A 12,826-nucleotide genomic window follows, 5' to 3' on the forward strand; every position below is an offset into this window, starting at 1 on the left:
TGTTATATAAATTTGGATTCATGAACCACAAGTGTACAAGTATAGTATTTTAATAAAGTTTAAATAACATTTACTATTATATCTCACTAACAACATTTACTACGCAAAAATTTTCAAGTGACGTCATCACATTGTTGGTAGGGATGACCAGAGAAATTTAACAACTACAAATTTTGAGAAAAGTTGTATGAAAATAATTTTATAGATGCTTTTTATGAACGTCCACGGTAATGATTTTTCTGCCTACCGTTTCCTGCAAACGAGTCTGTTCATATTTCATGAAGTTAAAATTGACATTTCGGCAGAATTGATGCAGAGTGTATTCAAACGACAAAAAGACAGCTTTGATTTTGATCTATGGTGAGTGCTTCACGATTATGTAGAGAATGTTATCCCTAGAAGAGATGTCTTAACAAGATTTTGTTTTGAATTTGTTTGTTTTTAATTTTAACCTGACAGTTGACGTTTAGGTATTTCTAAAACCAAACAGTTAACTATGTTTTACTTTAAAAAAATAGTGTTAGTAAATATCAAGAACTGCTATATAACTGTATTATTAGTTGTATTTTGACTTTTGTTAGGCCCGGACCTTCTTGTGAATAACTCTGTATATAATGTTTTACTTAGGTCAAATGCAAATATCTGAAAAACTATTGGAATAAAAATTATTAGATCTATAGAAAACATTTAACAACACATTTAAAAATACTTAGTTAGTTATTGCTTAATCATTTTATGTGATATTATTTTTGAAATAAGTAATGATGGATGCTACTCATGCGCACTTTAAATACTGCAAATAAATTGAAATTTGTAAAATCGTTTATTAGATGGATTTTAACCAGAAGTCTAAATATAATAATGTTAAATGAAGAAAGCATAAGAAAACCTACAAATTAATCCCATTGAACGCAATACGAGTGCAATAAATCTAAGATACGGAGTAAGAGTATAATAATTCTTATCGGCATCTTGCAAACGACCATAGAGATTATCATATAGTAGCGAAGAGTGCAGTAACAAGGTAAAAAATGTAGTATAGGTAGCAGTAATAGCGTTATCTTAACGGCGAGAAATTTTTTACTAGTACACACCTAGACGCTTTACAATGTAATGAGTCAATTACGGTATCCCATCAGATAACACAATGCGGACCGGGACACTACTTTATAATTACCAGGCGCTGCTCTGATACTTGCGGAATTTGCATAAACACGATGGCTTAGATTCATTATCAGTACAAAGACCGAACACGTCTTTATTGTTACTCTAAGATGAGACATTTTTACTGGTTTTTTGGTCTGAGCATTTCTTGCATATTTGTTTACGTCTTTATTCTACCTTCATTCATGAATTATTTTTTGGCAGGTATTTTGAAAAAATCAAGTCCTAAGGTTTAATTTTTCGCCGTAACTTCTGCGCTGAATGTTCAAAATAAGATTTTATTAAAACACTGTACAATTATTATCGACAAAAAGTTGCGCCTTTCTCTACTACCGAAGTACATTTTGTCTTCTTTTTTTCAAGTTTATTCTTGTTTGATCACTAAATTAGAATTTCTTTAAAAATAGAACCACGAAGGAACTAATTACCCAGAAGTGTGATTTTATACAAAGTACCCACCTGCCAACTGCACACTCATTTATGAGCTATTGCTAGAATACTACGCTTAAGGTAAAAATTCCCCATTTGTAACAAGATGATAAAAAAAATCTTTATAGTTCACATAACGCTTTGAACAACCTAAACAAAACTGTTTTAGCGTAAGGTATTAATCTGTATTTTTGGTAGTTGTGAGTAACTTAATGAGTCAAATTTTATAAAATGTGGTTACCGGTTTTGCACCGTATATTTCTACAACTGTTTGTTCAAAGTATCTGTTATTGCAAAATAAAAATAATATGCTATGTTTGTAATGTCGTAAGCTATAAGCACGCTGTATGTCGTTCCATAAAAAAAAAACAATGAAAACATGTCTACAAAATGTGATAAAACTGTTCTCTCATAAAAGTTGCCTACAGTTGTGGGTTATGTTATCAATAAACGAAAAAGAGTGATATTTGTTACCAACAATTCGATAGGAAAATCAACAACAGTGGTTCATCATCTGAAATCGAAAAATGAAGTTTTAATAAATGATGGGTAAACACCAACCTGAGTGAAGGTATAAAAAATGGCACTACAAAAACTGTTGTACGTAACATAATAATAATAATATGTGACTTTTTCGTCTATTTTTTTTCTTACAAACAAATAAATACGACTATTTATTAGCAGATAAGTGATAAACTTAAAGAATTTAAATATTCATTAAATAAAAACTTCAGGATTGAATGGACATTAATCACAATTTTTAGGTAACAAACGAGAGTGGATAGAAAATCTTACTGCGAAATTATATGTGAAACAAACAATCATCTGGATTACCCTACAATCATAAACTTCACATACTGTGACATCAGACATCAGACATTACGTTAGAGACTCTTAAGGAAAAGTTTGAGTCGGAAGCTAAAGCTCAATTAGAAGGAAATACAAAAGACAAAGTCATACAACCCGAAAATTAAAATTTTCTGTTTTTCAAAGAATTCATACAGTGAAAACACCATTTACGCAAAGAGAATCACCCCTCGATTAATTTTATGAGAATTGTTAAGCTAATAATTTTGTATAAAAATAGGAAAACAATTTTCTTTTTCGTTCTTGTCCTTTTGAAAATTTTTGAAAGTGTATTAAAAAAATTAAATTGCACAGTGTTTAGAGAGAAATAAAATATTAATCACAGAACAGGTAGAGTGTAAAAAATGTTTCTAACAATATCAACTCTTACAGCTTTTTAAGTTGTTGTATCCGGCAACAACTTTAGTAACGTTCGTTTTGCAAATTTCTCTATAATATCGCACATAACCCTTATCCATATCAAGCTTAGCCTTAAGCAAAGTCTACTAGACCAGTTTTGTTTACGACCGTGATTACCTGAATATTTATTTATTGGTATAAAATTGTCAATGCCTTACTCTCTCCCCATTAATGTTAGAACCGTTAAACATTGTTACCGGGCCAACATTTGGAGGCCTGATTAGTGCGATCATTAGGTTAAGGAATTAGATAAGTTGTTTTATTCAAATAATATTTAAGCATGTCCGAGATCCGCGGCACCGCGGTCCGAGATCCGCGGCACTGCGGTCCGAGATCCGCGGCACTGCGGTCCGCTAATCGGAGCGCGGCTGCGACAGCAGCCGCATATAAAGATACGTAAAATTAGAGCAATAAGCAGTTGAGTCGTGGGTTTCAAGGAAGTCTGTTGTCGTCAGTGCTCGCCCCGGCGGCTAAACGGCCAGACAACCCCAATAAACCGTACCTTCTTCTTTCATCGAGGCTTTTTTTCACGAAAAACCCCGTGCTCAGTTTTTTGCCGTAGCAAACAAAGCACCCACACCGGTTCTTTTCAGAACCCCATCACCCAAGGGCACTCCGACACCCTGGAACAAAGTCGGCGTACCGACGCGGGTAAAGACCGGACGCTTCCCCGCTGGAACCGCGAGGTCGCGACGACCCGGTCCCGTAACACATTGGCGCCCAACGTGGGGCTCTTTCCTGACAAAGCTGTCAGGGGGGCTCATTCGACTACAAGGAGACCAGGCTCCGAAAAAAGAAAAACGACTTGGCCAGTACGATGCCGCCCCAAGTCCACATTGTAGACTTCTTTCCGGCCAACTTCCATGGAGGTCAGCGCCGTGAAGACGAACACAAGGCGACCGCCACTCTGAAGACGACTTCCACCAGACACCTGGTCCCGCCACTCCAGGTGGTGGAGCCGTCGCACACATTCGAGACAACGCAGCCGCTCCCGTCCAGCAGCCGCTCTGGGGGTCCAGTGGCACCCAAGACTTCCTGCGGGGCTGAAGGCCTCGTCGGACCGCCACCGCCCCAGATCTGCGACTTGCCCGGCTTGAGTGGCGATTTTTCGCTAATTTTCCAAGGCCTAATGGAACATTTCTACCAACAGATGTCAGCCGCCACCACCGCTGCAGCCCCTGCGGCCATGACCACCTCGTTCCTGCCGATGCCGATCTTCCAACCGGAGGACTTCCTTCTGACGTTCGGGGGCGAACCTGAGGAGGACCCGGAGCTCTTCATAGAGAGTTTGGAGGCCTACTTCCTCGAGGTCGGGCCGATGAGTCACCGCCACCAGGTGCTCGCGGCGCACCGTCAACTGCGAGGAGTCGCAGCCAGGCGTAACAAACATTACGCCCGCCAAGACGCCTGCATCGCGGACCTGTGGAGGCGCTTGCGAAGCGAATTCGGCACGGAGAACAACTTCCCCGAACTGGTGGCCGTATTTACGTCAAGTTTATACAACAGGCAAGAAGATATTGACGTCTACGTCACCCGGCAGCTGCAGCTATACCGCCGCCTGTTTCCCGACGGCCCAGAACAACGCCTGATTCAACAACTAATCAGGCAAATGCCAGTTTCAATCCGCGCTGCCCTTGCTGTCCGCAAGTACGACAGCGTCGAGGAATTTTGTCGGACGACTCGGAGAGTCCTCGACATCTCCGCCGACGACGGAACCGAGCCGGCAGAGAACTGGCATCCACCTAGGGGAGCTTCACCACCGAAACGGCCCCCACCACCTGGGGGACCCGTTCTCCAATTTCCACCCGACATCTACGCCGCTCCGATGCTCCTACCAGAGCACATGAGAGTGGCGAATCAGCAGCCAGAGCCAGAGGCAGAAGTAGATCGACCGGCCACGCCGTCCAGAGAACTTCACCTCCAGGCCGGTCCAACGCTTCAACCGGAGTCCGAGGCTGAGGCAGATCAGCAGGCAGTTTCACCTGCGGAACCTCGCCTCCAGCTCCAGTGCGGTGTTCCCGCCGAACCGACACCCACGACAGAGGCAGATCAGCAGGCGATTCCACCTGCGGAACCTCTCCTCCAGGTCCAGTGCGGCGTTCCCGCCGAGCCGACACCCACAACAAAGGCAGACCAGCAGGTTGTCCCACCTGCGGAACCTCTACACCAGGTCCGACCCAGTAACTATGTGACCACAGCAACGATCTCGCTCCAGGACGTGGTCAAGTCGGCGCAGATCACAGATCCGGAAGTCGCGGACATGATATGCCGACTGCGACGCATCACCAGAGAGGGGCCTGAGGCGAGAGGCGACGTCGGATTTGCGAAGAACTACGTAGTCGACGACGGCATACTATGGCGACGAGGTGACCAACGACGCCTGTACGTGCCGGACACCGCCCGTCCAGCGGTGTTTCGCGCTTTCCACGACTCCGTGGACGCCGGACATCCCGCGCCAGAAAAAACCGTCCACGTCATCGCGCGGCACTACGCCTGGCCGTCGATGGACGCCGACGTTCGGCGACTCGTTAACACGTGCCGCACATGTGCGGGCAGAACAGATGGTCCTCACAAGCAGAAGGGTCCACCACGCACCTACCTTCCAAGGAGACCAGCGCCTCGGGTCAGAGAACGACCCCAACTAGCGACACCGTCCCAGAACAGGCATCAGGATGTCGTCCAAACCCAGCGAGCGAACTGGTCAGGTGATGGACCCGGAGGAGGGGGACCCGGAGTAAACGTCACGGAGCTGGGGTGGAATAAAAAAACATTCCACTCCGATGACGCACTTTGACGGTCCCACCGCACCAAAGTCAGGCCTTCGGAAGAGGGGAGAGTGTTACCGGGCCAACATTTGGAGGCCTGATTAGTGCGATCATTAGGTTAAGGAATTAGATAAGTTGTTTTATTCAAATAATATTTAAGCATGTCCGAGATCCGCGGCACCGCGGTCCGAGATCCGCGGCACTGCGGTCCGAGATCCGCGGCACTGCGGTCCGCTAATCGGAGCGCGGCTGCGACAGCAGCCGCATATAAAGATACGTAAAATTAGAGCAATAAGCAGTTGAGTCGTGGGTTTCAAGGAAGTCTGTTGTCGTCAGTGCTCGCCCCGGCGGCTAAACGGCCAGACAACCCCAATAAACCGTACCTTCTTCTTTCATCGAGGCTTTTATTCACGAAAAACCCCGTGCTCAGTTTTTTGCCGTAGCAAACAAAGCACCCACACCGGTTCTTTTCAGAACCCCATCACCCAAGGGCACTCCGACACCCTGGAACAAAGTCGGCGTACCGACGCGGGTAAAGACCGGACGCTTCCCCGCTGGAACCGCGAGGTCGCGACGACCCGGTCCCGTAACAACATTGATGTACCCAATGTCATATATGTATGTCTTAATTTAGTAACGTTTGCTTATCTTACTGCGCACATACATCGATATCTTCACTCTCCTGTGAATGAAATGTGCACAGGTTAAACAATATGTGCAAGCAAGTTAAACATGTGGATTTGTTAAGTTTAAACTTGGTATTCAAAAATTTGTGTAAATTACAATTTCATATTTTCTAATGTTAGTTTTAGTAATTTAGTTACTTTTAACTTCCTAATGTTGCTCTAGAATATTTTGATTTGTTCTCCTATTATCTGCATTGCTCTATTCTGTTTTGTTCTATTATTATCATTATACTTATTTATCTTTTTATGTGTTTGTTGTTGTTTACTTGTGTCTGTTAGATAAATAAATTTTATTAACATTGTTAGTCATTACAAAAGTGTTTGTGTGTGTGAAAAACAGAAGCGATCCATGTTGAGGCTTCTGTTAGAGTCGAGGCATACACGTCATTAACGACGTCGCTTTTTACCAACAGGAAATCAGCAATACCAGGCAAAAATTCGGCTTTGTAGCTCATATGTGTTTTGTGACATTACGTTGACACTTTGACACTACAAATAGTAAAACGTATGGTACCATGTATCGGTTTGTGCTTTTTTTTTGTTTTTTTTTTTGCCTGGGAGGGGAAATGCTTTGGGAAGCACCGTGTTAGTTTTCTTGCTTACTACCGTAAAACACATCCATCTGCGCAGATACTAAAACTTTGTCCTCTTCACGTGGGTCCTGACTTCTGAGTGGTTACAAAGGTGCTGTGCCACTGCAGTTCGGCTGAGCTATTGACTCACCTCGGAGGTTGCCTCCGCATTATAGGCTTTAATCTTACAGTCCTCCTCTCAACATCGGTGCAAGGATCTAGGGACGGTGTGATCGGTGAGAAGTAAGACCGAGGGCGGTGGGTCGGTGGGTGCAGGGGGTGGAGCCACATGCCGATTTTGACGTCAAGCAGCACCCTGCTGGGCCGCTTGCGACTTCTTGAGCCTTCCTCGTCGAACTCGTAGTCGATGGCTTCTCGGACCAGATGCTGGGGTGTTCTTCAGCTTTCTTGAAGGTGCGAAGTGCAATTTCATACAGAAATTCCTTTAACGTCGCAATATTAGCCTTCCGAAGAATATGGTTGTGTCTAACGAACCAGGAGGCCCTGAAAACTTATCGGAGAATTTTTGTCTGGAGGACTTCCAAATGATGAAATTTGGTTTTAGAATGCTCACAGCTCCAGGCTACTGAGGCATAAGACATGGTGGGGCGAATGATTGTTCGAAAGAGACCAAGTTTGTTTTTGTTCGACGCCTTTGATTCCATTGGTCTTGGCTACAATGTAGTTAATGTGAGGAATGAAACTGAGTTTTTTGTCACTGAAGACACCCAAATATTTTGTTTTGTCCTGGCCGAACATGGGGACGTGCTCCACCGGACCGTGACGACTTTTCGTGATCTCTCTGCAACACTCCTCCAACTTGGCAGCTTGTAAGTAGGTGGTGCGCCGATTTGGAACGTACAAGGATGACGGTGTTGTCTGCATAGATCGTGAAACTGGTTTGAAGGGGTTTGGGAATATCTGCGGTGAAGATCGCATACAGTGGGGAAGAGAGCGCTGATCGCATATTTCAAGTAGGTATCTGTTAGTTCATTAAAGAAAAATATTACATTTGCTTTCCTTATTCTGAACAAATGTACAAAGACATCTCACGCTACTAGAAACATGGTGCTTATACAATAATCCAGTTGTTACAGGAATATATGCAAAATTAGAATAAAATGGATACTTTGTGATGTATGACACATGGGTATTTGAAAATGGTTGCGTAATTAGGTCAATGCATTGCAAATAGTGTCAAAAGTATCAAGCAGTTTAAAGTCAAAGGAGAACAGTATGTTGCAGTGGTACATCCATGTAGATTATTTATTCTTCTCCTTTTATAACGTATTACATGCAGCTACTATACAGAGATATTTTTTTAACTCTGAACATAGACCGTACATGGCCTATGTTCAATTTTAAAAAACACACATCAATACGTGTAATATTGGTTGCATAACTACGCTTTATTACAAAATGGTGTTGCAACTTGCAAACTGTCGTTGTGCTGTCATTAGTATCATTCAACATTCAAGCAGACTCAAGTAATCACGATTAACGAACATGTGAAATTTATTTACTAACAGAAACAAGTACGACATTTACTTTAATCTTACTCGAAGTGACCACCTTCATTTTCTAGGGGGCATATATACTGTGGCGGCATGGTGGCGGACATGCGTAATGTTGGTTGCATAGTTACCAATGATATGATATGTGTTTTTTAAAACTAAACATACAGGGTTAGTCACGAGAGAATTACTTCTGAAAATTATTTTTACGCAACCCAAAATACGAATACCATGTACCATTTGATACTAACTGAATTTAAAATGAAATGTTTAATCCATGATTGCTTTGAGTTTGGCAATCTCATTTTGACAATTGTGGAAAAGGAGGTTACGCGAGTGTCCATGGTGGTACCGCAAGAGAAAATTATTTCTAAAAATTCCTTTTACGGTATTTTATTCAAAGGTTACAACACAAACTCAAACAAGTAAGTAAATAATCTGCTAATCTACTAATCTGTTGAAAATGTTGGGCATTTTGGGGGGATGCTACAGTTTTTTTGTAAATGGATTGCCGAAGAAGTCCAGAGGTTGCGGATTTGCACTTCGAAGAGGCTCTAGGTGACGCAGAGATGGCGAATTAACACATGCACATTAGCGGCGAACAACATTGGTAGAGCACTTACGGCTTCAGTATAGCCCAGATTGATCTGACTGTATGTCGTCGATCCAATGGGGCTCTAGAGGCGAGTCAACGATGAAAAAAAATGTTAAAAATTAATTAACGTCAAAGTGACACTGTCAAAGTCAAAGCAATCATGGATTAGGCATTTCATTTTAAATTTAGATAATATCAAGTGGTACAGGGTATTAGTATTTTGGGTTGCGTAAAAATAATTTTCAGAAGTAATTCTCTCGTGACTAACCCTGTAGACATTTACGGTCTAGATTCAGAGTTAAAAAAATGTCTCGGTATATCGCTGCATGCATAGGCAAAAAGTCTTGATTATCATAAAATTAATCAACACATTTGTCTTCAGTGATGTGAATATTTGCTGGTGATGAATTGAAATAATTTATTTGTCCAACAGAGCATAGTTCCATTTACACGACAAATTATTCCTATCCTTAATATAGTCAGTAAGGTTCGGATTGTTTACATCAAAATATCCAAGAAATATGCGCATGTTTTTGTTCAAAATATGCACCATTTTATTAAAAATATGCAAAACATGCATCTAGTTGAATTCATGTACCTTTTTACACACGTAATCAAAAGCTAACGTCCGAACTAATAACTGTGACTTTATAGTAATTAGTCAAAAAGATGGCAATGTTCATAACGTGTAAGATGACACAAATGTATAGGCTCAGGCAGGTCTTTTGCTTGTGGTGCTTTCTGATTGGGCCTTGATTTTGTTGGGCTGGGAAGCACGCTGAGTCTTTTTTTTCGAGTTTTAATCTTCGAAAAAAGTTTGGGGAGTTTAATACTTTAGAAGATTTGCTCAAATCCAGACCGAGAAAAGGCCCGCGTAACGAAAATATTGAGGAAAAAACATCCGTAGGTACTGTACAAAATATAAAGACTCGGAATAACATTAGAACGTATTAAAGCAAAAAATCCCAAAAAGAAGCGAAAAGCAGCGCATACAGTTTCAAAAAAAAAGCGGGAAGTTATAAACAATTTTGGTCAGGAAAAAAAATCGTTGTGTTTTGATGGACAAAGAAACGAAGATTAAAATGGACTGCAATACACTACCCGGCCCCTAGTTTTATAATGCAGTCGTAGGGGAAGATGTCCTCGATGACATGAAAACAAAAAAAATTGAAAAGTTTGGGAAAAAAGTCTTAGTGTGGCAAGCCATTTGTTCTTGTGGGCTAAAAAGTTTTAGTTTTTTTTTTACGATTGGAATAATTGGGGGTGATGATTACAGGGCAAGAATGTATAAAAACGCGATTATCGCCTGTTTATCGCAAATATCATATCCCTCCATCGTTTTGGCCAAATTTGGCTTCGGTCCACTACGCTGGTGCCACTCAGGAGCTTCTTAATGCCAATAATGTACAGTTTTTAAAAAAGGAAGATAAACCACCCAACTGTTCTGAGCTTCGTCCAGTTGAGCGATAATGGGCAAATATGAAAGCAGTGTTAAGAAAAGATGGCCGAACAACATCATGACTTGGAGAATTTAAAAAAATGTGGCCTCCTGCTACTAAGAAAATCACAAAAAAACCTGTGCAAACAGCGATTCGCGGTATTCGCGCAATAGTTAGAAAATTTTATAGTTTCTGAATATAATTGATTAGAGAATAAGAATAATTATTTCATATAACATTGTTAAACATTTTTATAAAAAAAAAATTAGCCCAAAGTACTCGAATTAGTAGCAATTTTTCAGTGTCCGCTTTATAAAATGAACATTCCTTATTAAAAAATGTGCATTTGAGAATTTCAATACACAAATCCCTACACAGTTTTTGTATAATAGTGAACCTGTATATCATAGTTTTTAATAGATTTATTAGTAATTATTTTCTGTAATTGGGTCTGTCCTGTTGAAAATAAAACACTATTATTATTATGTATTATTATTATTATTAATTCAATCCTCGACCCTCATGTAAGCTGAATACTTCTATACTGAATTCATTGCACTATATTTTGATATGATGATTTTGATTTGATATGATTTCGATCGCTCTTCGACTTATCTTGTTGACGTAGCGTTGTTCGTTATTAATATTTTCTGTTCAAACGGGCTTAGTTATTACTTACTACTACTGCTAACTTCTTATAGCACTTTATTTATTATATTATTTCACACTTTGGCAAACCTTGTTTGATGTATTAGCTCACAATTTTTCTAATTAGCGGATATCAAATAACCTCAAAGGCCGCACTCTCAGTGTAAATTCCGATAGGAAAGTAAATCATTTTTAATAATGGTTTGTAAATCAAAGGCAATTTGGGCGGTTTGTTGGCATAGTCCGAGAGAGAACGAGAAGGTACTTCATTTTAACATATGGATTTGGATTTTTAATTCCCATTGGTTTCTCTATGTTAACTCCCCGTAATTCCGGGTGGGGCCTCCACTTTTTGCAAAGTAATAAGAGCATAACGTTTGACGAATTTTTGTCAGTTCTCTGGTCGGAATTTTGTAGTGTTCGACTTCTTATTTCTAGGCGCGTCATTTGCTTTTTGTTGGCGTTTAGTTTCAAAGTGAAATAGTTCTAATTTTCTTTTTCAAATTTATTATTATCTTTTGTTATTGCTTCTTTTTTTTGTGATTTAATAATTATTGTGTAAAATAAATAAGGGTTACCGATTTTCAAGTGAAAGTTGGATTTTTTCTTTTTACGAGTTTTGCGGCCAACCCTTTTGGGTCTTACAAAACAGCGAAAAGGTAAGTTGTTTCAATGGGTAAGGGAATTATTCCCATTTTTTTGTGATTCGCGATTAGCACTTCTCCGATAGCAGAAAATTCACGCAACCCATTTTGTTAAGACCCTTGTAATGCGCAAGCGCTTAGGTGGTGAAAACCACCCCCCTCCACAAATATTTTTGAATTTTATTCTGATACTTGTAACAGAACCGTGACGAAAACAGTCGGTATCGGTAGTGCCTCGATAGTGCTAAATAAATCCATTATTTATTATCAAACAGTGTTTGTGTTACATATGGTCCTTTGAAGTCATCACCAATTTATCTTTGAGCTTTCGAACATATTTTGTTTAATTTTAACCAAATAATATTATTTCTGATCAACTCACGCACCAGCATTGCTAGGTTGGTTACATTTGTTTAGATTACTTTATTGTTTATTGTTAGTAATTTATGTTCCAATATAGTTCCTTCTTTGTTCCTCATATTCGATTTTCCTTATGTAGGAATAATTAACTATAAGAGATGACAACAACATGTTACAAAGTTACACCAAAGTAAAAAAATCATTAATCACATTTTGAAAACGAAGACCACTGGAAACACAAACTATTTCCTGAAAAGTGCGAAAGGAACTTGTTTCAAAGTTCGTCTCGTATGTAGAGAGAGACATACGAAAAATACAAACAAATATGCATTAGGATTTGACCCTTCAAGACGGAGAATAATTGCTAATTATGAAGTCTCCCGCACTTTGACAAGAGAAACAGAATGACACGCAGCGTCAAGAAACATTTGAGAGGTTAAGCCTTTTTACAACAGAGTATACGTTGCTGTGTCAAAAAATGATTTTGACGACCACAATTTTCTTATACGCTATATAATACGGCACAGAAAATATTGTGGAAATTATTTACGAACCATCAGCTGTAGAGAGAAGAGAATTGTTTAACGTTCCAGAATTATTATTTCATGTTTAATAGCATGCAAAGTTAAAATTATATCGATCAGTTATTGGTACCGGCGTTTCCAAAACATTTCAGGCAAATGACATCGTCATATTCCCATTGCTTTTCATTGATCTATGAGAACCTGATTTGCTCATATGGCC

Source organism: Zophobas morio, unplaced genomic scaffold (assembly GCF_036711695.1).
Source record: "Zophobas morio isolate AGI-343-1 ecotype UQ-CSIRO unplaced genomic scaffold, CSIRO_AGI_Zmor_V1 ptg000058l, whole genome shotgun sequence".
Lineage (NCBI taxonomy): Eukaryota > Metazoa > Arthropoda > Insecta > Coleoptera > Tenebrionidae > Zophobas > Zophobas morio.